This window comes from Oncorhynchus keta, chromosome 20 (assembly GCF_023373465.1).
Source record: "Oncorhynchus keta strain PuntledgeMale-10-30-2019 chromosome 20, Oket_V2, whole genome shotgun sequence".
NCBI lineage: Eukaryota > Metazoa > Chordata > Actinopteri > Salmoniformes > Salmonidae > Oncorhynchus > Oncorhynchus keta.
The window spans coordinates 30,919,725-30,938,060 of record NC_068440.1 but is presented as its reverse complement, the minus strand read 5'-3'; the positions used below and the strand labels follow the sequence as shown (position 1 = coordinate 30,938,060).

Genomic DNA, 18,336 nt, shown 5'->3' with positions numbered 1-18,336 from the left:
ACATGACAGAGACAATGGGATATTTTACATGTTTCGGCAATGGAGTGTTCACTATTTTTGGCTTTAGAAGGTCCGTTAAAAAGCTCTAAAAACATTGTAATGTCATTATTTCATAATGCATTTAATGTTCAAAAACACGACTTTGAAAATGAAATCGACATCCGTGATTACTTAAAAAAAATAAAAAATCGGATTGAAAACAAACCGACCTGAAAAAGCACTAGTCGCTCAGCACTGCTACAGTATGTGTGACAGAGCATGGTGTCCACATGCCATATGCCACAGATTGTGGGTCAGGATATAAGAATGAGTGGTACATTAGCGTTCTAGGTCACTGATAGAGTCCAAGTGAAGCCTTGACTCGTGTTTAGGTGATCAGCAGGGAACTGACCTAACAATGAGCAGATAGAGCAGATAGAGCAGATAGAGCAGATAGAGGTATGTAGGAGCTTTTCTTTTGTCTTTGTTCTTATTTTTCATTTGAAAAAGAGTGGAAATCCACCCTACCTTCAGTATTTTTATGCTTTATTGAGACCGTAATGAAAAGGTGGGAGAGGCTGAGCGTTGAGAAGAGGCCACAAGGATTGAACCCTGGTCCCCACATACATGTGCTTATTGCTGGATGTGTTCCATCACGGCTCTTTACACATAGGAGCTTTTCTTACTATTTCTATTGATTGAGTACACTGTGATTTGTCACACATCTCAAAGGTTGTTTGATACTAAATATATTAAATATTCCATGTCATTTTCTTAATGCCGACATCTAAAAAGAGAGAAAAGGTGTTTTGTCTTGAAATTTTGAGTTGTTATTTTTCAGGTCTCCCTGCTTGCTACATATTGACTTATTCAAAAAGCCATTACTGCTAGAATGGTAAACATAGTTAATATTATCCATTTAATTAAAGCCATATTTTAATAATTATGTCTGGAGAATGGTATTCAGTGCAATTTTCCAACATCCACGCTTAGGGAGGTTCATTACCTGGGGTCCATGTGAATGTATGACGTGCGCGCATTTACGCACACACACGCCGACACATATCTTGACTGTGAGTAAATGTACTCCTCTGAGAGCTCATGGTCACACACACACACACACACACACACACACACACACACACACACACACACACACACACACACACACACACACACACACACACACACACACACACACACACACACACACACACACACACACACACACAGAGAGCGAGAGCGACACCTTCCCTGCTGTGAGCGGTGTCTTGGTCTCAATATTGATCTGCTGGATAGATGTAATTTGGAAGTCTTGCGTGGAGCTCCTCTTGGTAGCTTTAGCTCCGTGAATACTCAAAAAAAAATTCTCATCATGCTCTCTAATCTTGCTTTCTCTACCATACATAAGACTCCTCTCTCAACCCGGGCCTCTATGGAAATGCAATGTAGCCAGCCATCTGAACAAAACAAATTTGTGTAAATTCACCAATCATATTTTACTGTTAGCACCACCCTCTTTTCAGTCTGTCATAGTTACTGTAATACAGATAGATCCTTTCATGTACATATAAACTCTGCCAAAAAAGAAACCCCCCCTTTTTCAGGATCCTGTCTTTCAAAGATAATCCGTAAAAATCCAAATAACTTCACAGATCTTCATTGTAAAGGGTTTAAACACTGTTTCCCATGCTTGTACAATGAGCCATGAACAATTAATGAACATGCACCTGTGGAACGGTCGTTAAGACACTAACAGCTTACAGTCGGTAGGCAATTAAGGTCACAGTTATGAAAACTTAGGACACTAAAGAGGCCTTTCTACTGACACCAAAAGAAAGATGCCCAGGGTCCCTGCTCATCTGCGTGAATGTGTCTTAGGCATGCTGCAAGGAGGCATGAGGACTGCAGATGTGGCCAGGGCAATAAATTGCAATGTCCGTACTGTGAGACGCCTAAGACAGCGCTACAGGGAGACAGGACGGACAGCTGATTGTCCTCGCAGTGGCAGACCATGTGTAACAACACCTGTACTGGATCGGTACATCCGAACATCACACCTGCGGGACAGGTACAGGATGGCAACAACTGCCCGAGTTACACCAGGAACGCACAATCCCTCCATCAGTGCTCAGACTGTCCGCAATAGGCTGAGAGAGGCTGGACTGAGGGCTTCTAGGCCTTTTGTAAGGCAGGGCCTCACCAGACATCACTGGTAACAATGTCGCCTATGGGCACAAACCCACCGTCGCTGGACCAGACAGGACTGGCAAAAAGTGCTTTTCACTGACGAATCGTAGTTTTGTCTCACCAGGGGTGATGGTCGGATTAGCGTTTATCGTCGAAAGAATGAGCGTTACACCAAGGTCTGAACTCTGGAGCGGGATTGATTTGGAGGGACACATAATTTCTGTTAGTCACATGTCTGTGGAACTTGTTAAGTTTATGTCTCAGTTGTTGAATCTTGTTATGTTCATACAAATATTTACAAATGTTAAGTTCGCTGAAAATAAATGCAGTTGACAGTGAGAGTTTATATTCATAACTAGAAAGTATTTGGTATTTGGAAAAAAGTAAAAATCTACAGTATTTTCATATCTCAACGTACATTGAACATACTGTACTGTAATTTATAACATTTGTAGAATGTACAGTATTTTGGTTTCTCAAATGAAACTTCCGTAGTGTGATATTACTTTATAATTTACTTTCTCTACTTTCCATTGTTAGACAGAAGTACATTAACTACATTTTCTGCCGTAAATAAAATGTAGTCTTCTTCGACCCGACCTGTATTTATCTCAGCCAGCAGCTCTGTTTAACATCAATGGTGGGGCTCCTTTGACCTTGGGGGAGGCTGAGTGCGTATCTCTCTTCCCCCTGGTTCTCCCTTGCTCTCTGTGACTGACATGTAGCCTGTGTCCCAAATGCCAGCCAATTCCTTACATTGTGCACTACTTTTGACCAGAGCTATTTGGGTCCTGGTCAAAAGTAGTATACTATATAGGGAATAGTATACAATTCGGGACGCTTGCTTAAATACAGCGGCCTCAGCCCTCCGCTATGGCAGCTGTTGCTAATTGTCTTGGCCCTAGGAGTTGATTCATGTCCAAATCCCTGGTCTTAACACTTCTAATCCCTCTCTCCTCCATCCCTCCCTCCCTTCCCCTCCTCCTCTACCCACCCAACAGGAGCAGCTGGATGTGGCCCTGTCCAAAACCTGCAAGCACTTTGACGTCTCCCACTACACCAGAGTTCAGCTGGCGTACACCGTCTTGGGAAAGAGCCAGGTGAGAGATCCATCCTCTGTCAACAGATATCTGCTCTGCTCTGACGGCTTCTGTCCTCATCATTTTGTCTTCCAGTCCCCACTTTCTCTCCCCCTCTTCCGTCTATATTGTTCTCCCTCCCCGACGCCTCTTTTTTCCCACAATGTCTCTCTCTCTCTCTTTCTCTCTCTCCCCTCTCTCTCTCTCTCCCCTCTCTCTCTCTCCTCTCCTCTCTCCCTCTCTCTCTCTCTCTCTCTCTCTCTCTCTCTCTCTCTCTCTCTCTCTCTCTCTCTCTCTCTCTCTCTCTCTCTCTCTCTCTCTCTCTCTCTCCCTCCCCCCTCTCTCTCTCTCTCTCTCTCTCTCTATATATATATATATATATACCTGTCCAGTGGTGGAAAAGTACCCAATTGTCAGTAAAAATAAAGATCCCTTAACTGAGTGACTCAAGTATAAGTGAAAGTCACTCAGTAAAATACTACTTGAGTAAAATTCTAAAAGTATTTTGTTTTAAATATACTTAAATATCAAAAGTAAATGTAATCGTGAAAATATACTGAAGTATCAAAGTAAAAGTATAAATAATTTAAATTCCTTATATTAAGCAAACCAGTCGGAACATTTTTCTTCTTTTTTAAATGTACGGATAATCAGGGGCACACTCCAACACTCAGACATAATTTTCAAACAAACAATTTGTGTTTAGTGAGTCTGCCAGATCAGAGACAGTAGGGATGACCAGGGATGTTCTCTTGATAAGTGTGTGAATTGGACCATTTTCCTGTCCTGCTAAGCATTCAAAATGAAATGAGTACTTTTGGGTGTCAGGGAAAATGTATGGAGTAAAAAGTGCATTATTTTCTTTAGGAATGTAGTGAAGTAAAAGTAGTCAAAAATATCAATAGTAAAGTGCAGATAGCCCAAAAAACTCCTTAAGTAGTACTTTAAAGTATTTTTTACTTAAGTACTTTACACCACTGCCTGTCTCTCTTCTCTCTCATTTGATGTGTGGTGATTAATTTCTGAGTCACCCCCCTTTCCTCTGTATTGTACTCCCTGTTTCTCTCTCCTCTCTCCTTCTCTCCTCTCTCCTTCTCTCCTCTCTCCTTCTCTCCTCTATCCCTCTCTCCCCTATCCTTCTCTCCTCTCTCTTTCTCTCATTCTCTCCTCTATCCCTCTCACCTCTATCCATCTCTCTCCTCTCTCCTTCTCTCCTCTCTCCTTCTCTCCTCTTTCCTTCTCATCTATCTCCTTCTCATCTATCTCCTTCTCTCCTCTCTCCTTCTCTCCTCTATCCCTCTCTCTCCTCTATCCCTCTCTCCTCTATCCCTGTCGCTCCTCTATCCCTCTCTCTCCTCTCTCCCCCCTCTCATTTCTCTCTCTGTCTCTCTGTCTGTCTCTGTCTGTCTCTCTGTCTCTGTCTCTCTCTCTCTCTGTGGATCAGGAGTGATGAGTCATACCTGGGTTAATATTATTCTCCCCATGCTGAGGGAAGTGTCTCTTAGTTTTACACTGTCTTCTCCCCCCACTACCAACACAGAATCACAGATCTGTAATCCCTTGTAAAGCTTTTCCATTATCACTAGTAAAGCTCCCCACCCAACTGTCTGCAAGATGGTATATTTGTTTTAAATGCTTTACTCAGGGGACTGTCAGTGTCTGGACTAAATGCTTTGTTCAGGGGACTGTCAGTGTCTGGACTAAATGCTTTGTTCAGGGGACTGTCAGTGTCTGGACTAAATGCTTTACACAGGGGACTGTCAGTGGCTGGACTAAATGCTTTATCAAATCAAATCAAATCAAATGTATTTATATAGCCCTTCGTACATCAGCTGATATCTCAAAGTGCTGTACAGAAACCCAGCCTAAAACCCCAAACAGCAAGCAATGCAGGTGTAGAAGCACGGTGGCTAGGAAAAACTCCCTAGAAAGACCAAAAAACCTAGGAAGAAACCTAGAAATGAGGAACCAGGCTAGGTGGACTGGGGACAGCAAGGAGTCATCATGGCCAGTCCTCTTCTGGCTGTGCCGGGTGGAGATTATAACAGAACATGGCCAAGATGTTAAAATGTTCATAAATGACCAGCATGGTCGAATAATAATAAGGCAGAACAGTTGAAACTGGAGCAGCAGCACGGCCAGGTGGACTGGGGACAGCAAGGAGTCATCATGTCAGGTAGTCCTGGGGCATGGTCCTAGGGCTCAGGTCCTCCGAGAGAGAGAAAGAAAGAGAGAAGGAGAGAATTAGAGAACGCACACTTAGATTCACACAGGACACCGAATAGGACAGGAGAAGTACTCCAGATATAACAAACTGACCGTAGCCCCCCGACACATAAACTACTGCAGCATAAATACTGGAGGCTGAGACAGGAGGGGTTAGGAGACACTGTGGCCCCATCCGAGGACACCCCCGGACAGGGCCAAACAGGAAGGATATAACCCCACCAACTTTGCCAAAGCACAGCCCCCACACCACTAGAGAGACATCTTCAACCACCAACTTACCATCCTGAGACAAGACTGAGTATAGCCCACAAAGATCTCCGCCATGGCACAAACCAAGGGGGGGGGCGCCAACCCAGGATGACCACATCAGTGAATCAACCCACTCAGGTGACGCACCCCTTCCAGGGACGGCATGAGAGAGCCCCATTAAGCCAGTGACTCAGCCCCTGTAATAGGGTTAGAGGCAGAGAATCCCAGTGGAAAGAGGGGAACCGGCCAGGCAGAGACAGCAAGGGCGGTTCGTGGCTCCAGAGCCTTTCCGTTCACCTTCCCACTCCTGGGCCAGACTACACTCAATCATATGACCCACTGAAGAGATGAGTCTTCAGTAAAGTCTTAAAGGTTGAAACCGATTTGCATCTCTGACATGGGTAGGCAGACCGTTCCATGAAAATGGAGCTCTATAGGAGAAAGCCCTGCCTCCAGCTGTTTGCTTAGAAATTCTAGGGACAATTAGGAGGCCTGCGTCTTGTGACCGTAGCGTACGTGTAGGTATGTACGGCAGGACCAAATCAGAGAGATAGGTAGGAGCAAGCCCATATAATGCTTTGTAGGTTAGCAGTAAAACCTCGAAATCAGCCCTTGATTTGACAGGAAGCCAGTGTAGAGAGGCTAGCACTGGAGTAATATGATCAAATATTTTGGTTCTAGTCAGGATTCTAGCAGCCGTATTTAGCACTAACTGAAGTTTATTTAGTGCTTTATCCGGGTAGCCGGAAAGTAGAGCATTGCAGTAGTCTAACCTAGAAGTGACAAAAGCATGGATTAATTTTTCTGCATCATTTTTGGACAGAAAGTTTCTGATTTTTGCAATGTTACGTAGATGGAAAAAAGCTGTCCTTTAAATGGTCTTGATATGTTCTTCAAAAGAGAGATCAGGGTCCAGAGTAACGCCGAGGTCCTTCACAGTTTTATTTGAGACGACTGTACAACCATTAAGATTAATTGTCAGATTCAACAGAAGATCTCTTTGTTTCTTGGGACCTAGAACAAGCATCTCTGTTTTGTCCGAGTTTAAAAGTAGAAAGTTTGCAGCCATCCACTTCCTTATGTCTTAAACACATGCTTCTAGCAAGGGCAATTTTGGGGCTTCACCATGTTTCATTGAAATGTACAGCTGTGTGTCATCCGCATAGCAGTGAAAGTTAACATTATGTTTTCGAATAACATCCCCAAGAGGTAAAATATATTGTGAAAACAATAGTGGTCCTAAAACGGAACCTTGAGGAACACCGAAATTTACAGTTGATTTGTCAGAGGACAAACCATTCACAGAGACAAACTGATATCTTTCCGACAGATAAGATCTAAACCAGGCCAGAACTTGTCCATGTAGAACAATTTGGGTTTCCAATCTCTCCAAAAGAATGTGGTGATCGATGGTATCAAAAGCAGCACTAAGGTCTAGGAGCATGAGGACAGATGCAGAGCCTCGGTCCGATGCCACTAAAATGTCATTTACCACCTTCACAAGTGCCGTCTCAGTGCTATGATGGGGTTTAAAACCAGACTGAAGCATTTCGTATACATTGTTTGTCTTCAGGAAGGCAGTGAGTTGCTGCGCAACAGCCTTTTCTAAAATTTTTGAGAGGAATGGAAGATTCGATATAGGCCGATAGTTTTTTATATTTTCTGGGTCAAGGTTTGGCTTTTTCAAGAGAGGCTTTATTACTGCCACTTTTAGTGAGCTTGGTACACATCCGGTGGATAGAGAGCCGTTTATTATGTTCAACATAGGAGGGCCAAGCACAGGAAGCAGCTCTTTCAGTAGTTTAGTTGGAATAGGGTCCAGTATGCAGCTTGAAGGTTTAGAGGCCATGATTATTTTCATCATTGTGTCAAGAGATATAGTACTATAACACTTGAGCGTCTCTCTTGATCCTAGGTCCTGGGAGAGTTGTGCAGACTCAGGACAACTGAGCTTTGAAGGAATACGCAGATTTAAAGAGGAGTCCGTAATTTGCTTTCTAATAATCATAATCTTTTCCTCAAAGAAGTTCATGAATTTATCACTGCTAAAGTGAAAGTCATCCTCTCTTGGGGAATGCTGCTTTTTAGTTTGCTTTGCGACAGTATCAAAAAGGAATTTCGGATTGTTCTTATTTTCCTCAATTAAGTTAGAAAAGTAGGATGATCGAGCAGCAGTAAGGGCTCTTCGGTACTGCACGGTACTGTCTTTCCAAGCTAGTCGGAAGACTTACAGTTTGGTGTGGCGCCATTTCCGTTCCAATTTTCTGGAAGCTTGCTTCAGAGCTCGGGTATTTTCTGTGTACCAGGGAGCTAGTTTCTTATGAGAATTTTTTTGAGTTTTTAGGGGTGCAACTGCATCTAGGGTATTGCGCAAGGTTAAATTGAGTTCCTCAGTTCGGTGGTTAACTGATTTTTGTCCTCTGGCGTCCTTGGGTAGACAGAGGGAATCTGGAAGGACATCAAGGAATCTTTGTCTGTGAATTTATAGCACGGATTTTGATGTTCCTTGGTTGGGGTCTGAGCAGATTATTTGTTGCAATTGCAAACGTAATAAAATAGTGGTCCGATAGTCCAGGATTATGAGGAAAAACATTAAGATCCACAACATTTATTCCATGGGACAAAACTAGGTCCAGCGTATGACTGTGACAGTGAGTGGGTCCAGAGACAAGTTGGACAAAACCCACTGAGTCGATGATGGCTCCGAAAGCCTTTTGGAGTGGGTCTGTGGACTTTTCAATGTGAATATTAAAGTCACCACGGATTAGAATATTATCTGCTATGACTACAATGTCCGATAGGAATTCAGGGAACTCAGTGTGGAACGTTGTATATGGTCCAGGAGGCCTGTAAACAGTAGCTATAAAAAGTGATTGAGTTGGCTGCATAGATTTCATGACTAGAAGCTCAAAAGACGAAAACGTCATTATTTTTTTTGTAAATTGAAATTTGCTATCGTAAATGTTAGCAACACCTCCGCCTTTGCGGGATGCACGGGGGATATGGTCACTAGTGTAACCAGGAGGTGAGGCCTCATTTAACACAGTAAATTCATCAGGCTTAAGCCATGTTTCAGTCAGGCCAATCACATCAAGATTATGATCAGTGATTAGTTCATTGACTATAATTGCCTTTGAAGTAAGGGATCTAACATTAAGTAGCTCTATTTTGAGATGTGAGGTATCATGATCTCTTTCAATAATGACAGGAATGGAGGTGGTCTTTATCCTAGTGAGATTACTAAGGCGAACACCGCCATGTTTAGTTTTGCCCAACCTTGGTCGAGGCACAGACACGGTCTCAATGGTGATAGCTGAGCTGACAACACTGACTGTGCTAGTGGCAGACTCCACTATGCTGCCTGGCCTGCACCCTATTTCATTGTGGAGCTAGAGGAGTTAGAGCCCTGTCTATGTTGGTAGATAAGATGAGAGTACCCCTCCAGCTAGGATGGAGTCCGTCACTCCTCAGCAGGTCAGGCTTGGTCCTGTTTGTGGGTGAGTCCCAGAAATAGGGCCAATTATCTACAAATTCTATCTTTTGGGAGGGGCAGAAAACAGTTTTCAACCAGCGATTGAGTTGTGAGACTCTGCTGTAGAGCTCATCACTCCCCCTAACTGGGAGGGGGCCAGAGACAATTACTCGATTCCGACACATATTTCTAGCTGATTTACACGCAGAAGCTATGTTGCGCTTGGTGATCTCTGAATGTTTCATCCTAACATCGTTGGTGCCGACGTGGATAACAATATCTCTATACTCTCTACACTCACCAGTTTTAGCTTTAGCCAGCACCATCTTCAGATTAGCCTTAACGTCAGTAGCCCTGCCCCCTGGTAAACAGTGTATGATCGCTGGATGATTCGTTTTAAGTCTAATACTGCGGGTAATGGAGTCGCCAATGACTAGTTTTCAATTTGTCAGAGCTAATGGTGGGAAGCTTCGGCGTCTCAGACCCCATAACGAGAGGAGTAGAGACCAGTGAAGAATCGGCCTCTGACTCCGACTCCCTGCTTAATGGGGAAAACCGGTTGAAAGTTTCTGTCGGCTGAATGAGCGACACCGGTTGAGCGTTCCTACAGCATTTCCTTCCAGAAACCGTGAGAAAGTTGTCCGGCTGCGGGGACTGTGCCAGGGGATTTATACTACTATCTGTACTTACTGGTGGCACAGACGCTGTTTCATCCTTTCCTACACTGAAATTACCCTTGCCTAACTATTGCGTCTGAAGCTGGGCTATCCACGCCGTAAGGCGAGTACAGCGACTGCAATTAGAAGGCATCATGTTAATGTTACTACTTAGCTTCGGCTGTTGGAGGTCCTGACGAATCGTGTCCAGATAAAGCGTCCGGTAATTAAAAAGTAAAAACCGTAAAGTTGTCAGGTAGCAAAATAGGTTAGCAACAAAACGCACAGCAACTCAAAAACAAGTCTGCAAGTTTTCCGGGGGACTGTCAGTGTCTGGACTAAATGCTTTGTTCAGGGGACTGTCAGTGTCTGGACTAAATGCTTTGTTCAGGGGACTAAATGCGCAGCAGGAAATGCAATCTTGTAGTGTATTCAAGGTTTTAAGTATTCTAACATTTGTCATTTTGATTTGCCGTAACAAAAAATGTATCAACCTCTACAAAAATTAAATATTATCCACATAATGATTTGACATGTCTTGTTGCTGCGGGATTATTTTCTGTGTGTCAGTCTGACTCAGTAACTGTGTGAAGGATGAAGTGAATGACCACCCCGCAGTGCTCTCTGGAGCGACCTGCCTTCCTGGGAGACAGATAGCAACACTGGGAAAGAATTCCTGTTGGCCAATCAAATGTCTATTTACCAACTCATCAAAACAATACACTTTATAATGATGGCGATGAATGAAAGAGGTTAGTTAGAGAAGCCATAAAGAGTTTGTCTACCAATTCCCATGCCATGTGTATTTCTCCCATTTACGGAGCTACTCATGTGGAAAACAAAAACATGATGACGTGATGATCAGTGTCTCTGTATGATTGACAGCCCTCAGCCATGAGGCAAGAGTGGCCCTTAGCTTCAGAGACTGAGTCATCTGCAGATCATCAGCTTTTTAGAGTATGTTATCCACAATCACAATGGTTGTGCTCTCCATAATGATAAACACCTTCTTCAAAGGCAGGGCAGTGATACTGAGTAGTGAGAAACTGAAACTCAAGGACCTATTGTTGGCCTGGCTCAAGGCCCTTTCACTCTTTGTGTGGGTAATTGCACGTACGCATGCATGCCTACACACACACACACATCACACACACTTTTGTATTTTGTGTCCCGCTCCCTTATCTATGCACACAGAACATTGGTGACTTTAGGGCTTCAAAGCTGAAAGTGTCTCATCATAGCGAGGCCGTGTTCAGTTTGATATAAATTAATTTTCCTTCGGGTGAACAAGCAGCTCTCTGCTCCTCTCTGTGTGGCTCAGCCTTGTGTGCCACCATTAGCTTAATGAGTCTAGGCACGCGTCCCAAATGACACCCTATTCCCTATATAGTGCAAATGTGCTCTCGTCAAAAGTAGTGCACTATATAGGGAATAAGGTGCCATTTGGGACATTGCTGAGCAATACTGTTTACACCTTGTCTTTATGAGTATTTTTGTTTGCATTTATTTACTTGCATTATTCCATTTGTCTAATGGACTCACCTGGTACATTCAGAAGTACTTGTTAGCGAGTGGTTGTGTTTCCATCTTTGCTTCCCAAATGCACACTATTCACTATATAGTGCACTTGTTTTGAACAGAGTATAGGGCTCTGGTGGAGTGTGCTATATAGTGATTTGGGGAACATCCCGTGCAGTTCTTAATCACTAAGAACTGCCTCCAGTTCAGCGGTGAAGACGCTGTTAACCTGCTGATTGGCCAATCTGCAGGGGCGGCAGGGTGGCCTAGTGGTTAGAGCATGTGACGAGTAACCGGAAGGTTCCGAGTTCAAACCCCTGAGCTGACAAGGTACAAATCTGTCGTTCTGCCCCTGAACAGGCAGTTAACCCACTCCTAGGCTGTCATTGAAAATAAGAATTTGTTCTTAACTAACTTGCCTGGTTAAATTAAGGTAAAATATAAATCTACATATGCATAACATTCCTCTCTGTGCTATTGTGTTGATTAATGATCAGACACTGGGTGAGAAACCAATCAAAGAGGAAAAATAAAGGTCTTTATTTAGCACAGTATTTCAAGGAAAATAAGGGCCAGATTTGTCTCTGGGGTTGGTTTAGTTTTTTGAGGAGGAGCAAACATTTAATGAATGTAGTTTGGGCTACATCTCAGATGTAGACTGTGCTGGTGTTCATACCATGTCACAACACTATCCATCCCCCGTAATAATCTGTTTCCCTGTGCCTCTCTCCATAGACGTCCATGGACCAAGTCCACATGCATTTCAGCCAGGCCATCCACAACACTGTGTTCCAGGGGGTTCTGGGATACGTGGAGCTCTGAGTAGGCAACACCGACACAAGTTCCAGAAGATGCAGTACAGGGACCTCTGCACGGTAAGCATGCTAGCTAGCTACCTCCTCCTATCATCTTGGTTGGCAAGGCCAACCAAGACCTTACCTAGGATTTGTCTTCTTAGCACGGCCTTACCTAGGCTTCTTAGCNAACCAAGACCTTACCTAGGATTTGTCTTCTTAGCACGGCCAACCAAGACCTTACCTAGGATTTGTGTCTTCTTAGCACGGCCAACCAAGGCCTTACCTAGGATTTGTCTTCTTAGCACGGCCAACCAAGGCCTTACCTAGGATTTGTCTTCTTAGCACGGCCAACCAAGACCTTACCTAGGATTTGTCTTCTTAGCACGGCCAACCAAGACCTTACCTAGGATTTGTCTTCTTAGCACGGCCAACCAAGGCCTTACCTAGGATTTGTCTTCTTAGCACGGCCAACCAAGACCTTACCTAGGATTTGTGTCTTCTTAGCACGGCCAACCAAGGCCTTACCTAGGATTTGTCTTCTTAGCACGGCCAACCAAGACCTGTGTCTTCTTAGCACGGCCAACCAAGACCTTACCTAGGATTTGTCTTCTTAGCACGGCCAACCAAGGCCTTACCTAGGAGACCGTACCTTACCTAGGTTTTCTTCTGTCTTACCTAGGATTTGTCTTCTTAGCACGGCCAACCAAGACCTTACCTAGGATTTGTCTTCTTAGCACGGCCAACCAAGACCTTACCTAGGATTTGTGTCTTCTTAGCACGGCCAACCAAGGCCTTACCTAGGATTTGTCTTCTTAGCACGGCCAACCAAGGCCTTACCTAGGATTTGTCTTCTTAGCACGGCCAACCAAGACCTTACCTAGGATTTGTGTCTTCTTAGCACGGCCAACCAAGACCTTACCTAGGATTTGTCTTCTTAGCACGGCCAACCAAGACCTTACCTAGGATTTGTGTCTTCTTAGCACGGCCAACCAAGACCTTACCTAGGATTTGTGTCTTCTTAGCACGGCCAACCAAGACCTTACCTAGGATTTGTGTCTTCTTAGCACGGCCAACCAAGACAGTACCTAGGATTTGTCTTCTTAGCACGGCCAACCAAGACCGTACCTAGGTTTTGTGTCTTCTTAGCATGGCCAACCAAGGCCTTACCTAGGATTTGTGTCTTCTTAGCACGGCCAACCAAGACCTTACCTAGGATTTGTGTCTTCTTAGCACGGCCAACCAAGACCTTACCTAGGATTTGTGTCTTCTTAGCACGGCCAACCAAGACCGTACCTAGGATTTGTCTTCTTAGCACGGCCAACCAAGACCGTACCTAGGTTTTGTGTCTTCTTAGCATGGCCAACCAAGGCCTTACCTAGGATTTGTGTCTTCTTAGCACGGCCAACCAAGACCTTACCTAGGATTTGTCTTCTTAGCACGGCCAACCAAGACCGTACCTAGGTTTTGTGTCTTCTTAGCATGGCCAACCAAGGCCTTACCTAGGATTTGTGTTTCTTAGCACGGCCAACCAAGGCCTTACCTAGGATTTGTGTCTTCTTAGCACGGCCAACCAAGACCTGACCTAAGATTTGTCTTCTTAGCACGGCCAACCAAGACCTGACCTAAGATTTGTCTTCTTAGCACGGCCAACCAAGACCTTACCTAGGTTTTGTGTCTTCTTAGCACGGCCAACCAACCAAGGCCGTACCTAGGATTTGTGTCTTCTTAGCACGGCCAACCAAGACCTTATACCTAGGATTTTTGTCTTCTTAGCACTGCCAACCAAGACCTGACCTAGGATTTGTATCTTCTTAGTTCTTCTTCTTATGTTATGTGCAGGACCAGGTTTTTTTTAGCACCATTGTGACTATCTGGCCTGGTAAAACTTTGGGTCCTGGTATCAGGCTATGATTGGGGCCAGAGTTTTTCCTGGTCAGGTCCCATTACCACAAAGAAAGGATTTCCTTGTTTGAAGTTCAGGTGACCAAGGAAAAACATCAGCCACTATTATGTAATATCTAGGTGACAATTTAATACTGTATCTTTAATAAGCTATCAGTCTGGTGCAGTAAACAAACATTGCGTCAATCTGTGGTGGAGTACAGCTTTGGACAGACTTGGAGAAGATCGTATAAGCTTGGCTAGATGCCCACTAAGGGAATTACCATATATTGTGTTGTTTATTAAAGAGCTACAATAAAGGATTTAGGTCACACCAGTAGAAATCCCTGCTACTCCGTTGACTTGATAAACACTCAGACACACGACTCCCCGAGCGCTCATATTGTACTCTAACCAAGCAGAAAATGTCCCTCCTCTCTGAGGGAGAGAGGGATGGAGAGAATGAGACACGTTCATTTTCTCAGTCCGGCGTTCTCAATCATAGACCTTTTTTTATGAGATAAATGATCGTATTTAAGTGGACGAGAAATGGTCTCTTTTGAAAAGCAGCTGCTGAGTAGTGGTGGTCTTATTTGACCAAATGCGCTCTGTTGCTCGCTCTCTCTCTCTCTCTCACTCTCTCTCTCTCTGCCCAGAGCTTTGGTTGGGTCCAGACACCCAAATCACATTTGCATGCTCATATAAAGCGCCTGCAATCAGCAGGGCCATGCATCACAATTCCACAGAGTGAGTTGTCTTCTCTTCCTGAACCTTTTATTACCTTGCTGACACAGCAAGAGTGGGGGAATCAAACGCTGTCACTCCCCCCTGTGTTGTTGTTTCTACCTTAACCACTAGATGGCGGAGCAGCTGTGGTTTGTATGAGATCTGAGACTCCTATGGGGAGAAGTACCAGAAACGTGGATTGGAGGCTTTAATCAAGACAGGTTGAAGGACTTGGGCATCTTCTTGACTCTGGGCTTTAGAGCCTGGATTTATTAAAGGTGTTTCTGAGGATGGGAAGATCCCAATATCAGTCCCTTCCGTGGCAGAAAACTAGTTATGCTTCTAGTTCAATATTATTAAACTACCCTCAAGTCTTAAACTGTCCTCAAGTCTACATGGAGCACAGTGCATAGTTTAAGTTTGCCTCAACAAGTACTGAAGCAGAGCTTCTAGATTTAAGTAGAAATTATTTTTACTCTTCCTCCTCACCGGGTGGGTTAGGGAGAGGGATTCATTCGGTTAATTATTGGTACCTGTGAGATCTAAATGTTTGGGGATTCTGTATACGGAGGGAGAGAAGCTGTATTATTAGCTAAGGGGGAAGCTAGAAGGGGATTGAGTAACGAGGCATTGATCTGTAACAGACCGCTGAGGCATTGAGCAGTAACAGGCCATTGAGCTGTAACAGACCGCTGAGGCATTGAGCTGTAACAGGCCCCTGAGGCATTGAGCTGTCACAGACCGCTGAGGCATTGAGCTGTAACAGACCGCTGAGGCATTGAGCTGTAACAGGCCCCTGACATTGAGCTGTAACAGCCTGAGGCATTGAGCTGTAACAGGCCGCTGAGGCATTGAGCTGTAACAGACCGCTGAGCCATTGAGCTGTAACAGGCCGCTGAGGCATTGAGCTGTAACAGGCCGCTGAGGCATTGAGCTGTAACAGGCCGCTGAGGCATTGAGCTGTAACAGACCGCTGAGGCATTGAGCTGTAACAGACCGCTGAGGCATTGAGCTGTAACAGGCCGCTGAGGCATTGAGCTGTAACAGGCCGCTGAGGCATTGAGCTGTAACAGACCGCTGAGGCATTGAGCTGTAACAGGCCGCTGAGGCATTGAGCTGTAACAGGCCGCTGAGGCATTGAGCTGTAACAGGCCGCTGAGGCATTGATCTGTAACAGGCCGCTGAGCTGTAACAGGCCGCTGAGGCATTGAGCTGTAACAGACCGCTGAGGCATTGAGCAGTAACAGGCCATTGAGCTGTAACAGGCCGCTGAGGCATTGAGCTGTAACAGACCGCTGAGGCATTGAGCTGTAACAGACCGCTGAGGCATTGAGCTGTAACAGGCCGCTGAGGCATTGAGCTGTAACAGGCCGCTGAGGCATTGAGCAGTAACAGGCCATTGAGCTGTAACAGGCCGCTGAGGCATTGAGCAGTAACAGGCCATTGAGCTGTAACAGACCGCTGAGGCATTGAGCAGTAACAGGCCATTGAGCTGTAACAGGCCGCTGAGGCATTGAGCTGTAACAGGCCATTGAACTGTAACAGGCCCTGAGCCATTGAGCTGTAACAGGCCATTGAGCCATTGAACTGTAACAGGCCCCTGAGGCATTGAGCTGTAACAGGCCATTGAGCTGTAACAGGCCCCTGAGCCTCCAACTTCTCTTTAACGTCAGTCTGCAGGGTCGCCTGGCTGATTTCTGCGACTCCCCGACTCGTCCTCCCCTACTTTGGATTGATGGGGCGTGTCATGTTAGCATTGGGCTGCACGATGGATTGGCCTCCAAACAGGTAGAGCTATGCGCTAGCTAGCCTCACATATGTTTGTCACTGTGAAGCTCGAACCTAACAAAGACAGATTGTGGACAGGCTGTTCCTTTGATGACACATGAGACTAGATAGGGTGCTCTTTTTCTCCACGGCTCCACACTCAGTGACTGGCAACAGTTTTTAAGGAAGATCAAATCTTTGTTATTACTTTGGCACCAGTTCCACTGGAAACTAAACAGAAAAGTTCTCTCCGTGTTTCTTTAAGAACATGGGAGAATGGAGGAAAGCTGTTTTGTGAGAAATGTTTTTGTGATTTCATCTTCTGAGCGTCAATATGGATGTGTGGGGGAATGAGATAAATGTGTAGTACCTACACCGACCTGGGAAAGGCAGCAATACGCAACAAAGGGTCTTGGAATAAGTCTCGAGACTTAGAAACTTCAGAAGAGAGAAAGGTTGCTTGGGGATTTAGGGACACTCTCTTGTCTACCACTCACTCCCTCGAGACATTCCCCTGAAGGGTACATCATAAAATATATACAGGATAGTATGTAAATTGCACTCTCTACTGTCCTGAACTTTGCAATGAGTCGTTGAAATTCAAATTCAAGGGGTACACAGAAAGGTCAAATCATATTGTGAATCATTATTGGTCCCCTTCCCTACTTCAGCCATCTTTCTTTCTCGCTCACTCTTTCTCTCTCTCTCTCTCTCCTCTCTCTCTCTCTGTCTGTCTGTCTGTCTGTCTGTCTGTCTGTCTGTCTGTCTGTCTGTCTGTCTGTCTGTCTGTCTGTCTGTCTGTCTGTCTGTCTGTCTGTCTGTCTGTCTGTCTGTCTGTCTGTCTGTCTGTCTGTCTGTCTGTCTGTCTGTCTGTCTGTCTGTCTGTCTGTCTGTTCCCCCCCCCCTCTCCTGGACACCCTGGCTGTGTCCCAAATGGCACCCTATTCACCTGCACTATTCACCTGCACTACGGTAATAGATGAAGATGTACAGATTACAGGCTTAGGCCTGGCTCGTAGTCAACGTTTCAATTCATCCCAAAGGTGTTTGATAGGGTTGAGGTCAAGGCTCTGTGCAGCCAGTCAAGTTCTTCCACACTGATCTTGGCAAACCAATTCTGTATGGATCACGCTTTGTGCCTGGGGGGGATTGTCATGCTGAAACTGGAAAGGGCCTTCCCCAAACTGTTGCCACAAAGTTGGAAGCACAGAATCATCTAGAATGTCATTGTATGGTGTAGCGTTAACATTTCCCTTCACTGGAACTAAGGGGCCTAGCCCGAAGCATGAAAAACAGCCCCAGATCATTATTCCTCCTCCACCAAACTTTAGAGTTGGCATTATACATTGAGGCAGGTAGCGTTCTCCTGTCATCCGTCAAACCCAGATTTGTCCGTCGGACTGCCAGATGATGAAGCGTCCACTGCTCCAGAGTCCAAAGGCGGCGAGCTTTACACCACTCCAGCCGACGCTTGGCATTGCGCATGGTGACCATTTCATGAAGCTCCCGACAAACAGTTATTGTGCTGACGTTGTTTCCAGAGGCAGTTTGGAACTTGGTAGTGAGTGTTGCAACTGAGGACAGATGATTTTACGCTCTATGCACTTTAGCACTCTGCGGTCCCGTTCTGTGAACTTGTGTGGCCTACCACTTCGCGGCTGAGTCGTTGTTGCTCCTAGACGTTTCCACTTCACAATAACAGCACTTACAGTTGACCAGTGCAGCTCTAGCAGGACAGAAATGTGACAAACTGACTTGTTGGAAATGTGGCACCCTATGATGGTGCCACCCTA

The 18,336-nt window shown here is 45.1% G+C and overlaps 1 pseudogene; it reads left to right on the top strand.

Moving 5' to 3' along the window:
• LOC118399001 (syndetin-like) overlaps positions 1-18,336 on the top strand; it is a 143,001-nt pseudogene that overhangs the window by 89,961 nt on the left and 34,704 nt on the right.